This window comes from Myotis davidii, unplaced genomic scaffold (genome assembly GCF_000327345.1).
Source record: "Myotis davidii unplaced genomic scaffold, ASM32734v1 scaffold358, whole genome shotgun sequence".
NCBI classification, from domain to species: domain Eukaryota; kingdom Metazoa; phylum Chordata; class Mammalia; order Chiroptera; family Vespertilionidae; genus Myotis; species Myotis davidii.
In genome coordinates, this window is record NW_006290768.1 from 246164 (window position 1) to 246681 (window position 518).

Consider the following 518-nt stretch of genomic DNA (forward strand, 5'->3'; position numbering starts at 1 on the left):
CCTGTGCACGACCAGAGCTGGTTTCCGGGGCGTGAACGTCTCCCACAGGCGAGCGCCCCTGTGTGGTCTCCCTGAGTGTGTTCTTGCTCATGTGTCTCTGTGGGTGTGCATGGCACGTGTCCACACGCATGTGTGGCTGCAGGCCCCTGGACAGATAGCCCTGTGCGTGTCACTCATGGCTGCACGGCGAGGCCTGGGGTGCAGCCGGCTCTGCGCATCTCTGTTTCCCTGAGTCTGTACGTCTGAGAGTGAGGGCAGGTGTTTCTAGAGACGGCAGTGTGTCTGCTGGCAGCGGGCGGGCAGGCGGGTCCCTGCACACGCCTGTCCCTCTCCGTGCATGTCCCCGTTCAGGCGCATCAGCACATACAGTCGTGTGCATGCCTTTGCATCCGTCCGACTGATCTGCAGCTCAGGGCCTGGGGTGTTGCGGGAGGGGGCCTAGGAGGGGAGGACTCCAGGACTTGGGCCTGCGGAAGGGCAAGGCTGTCAGAGAGGGGTGGTCCTAATTGGGCATCAAA

General features: G+C 63.1%; 1 protein-coding gene across 1 annotated transcript in view; it reads left to right on the forward strand.

Moving 5' to 3' along the window:
- Positions 1-518, forward strand: part of SHANK1 (SH3 and multiple ankyrin repeat domains 1) — a 52197-nt gene that overhangs the window by 23478 nt on the left and 28201 nt on the right. The window lies entirely within an intron of this gene.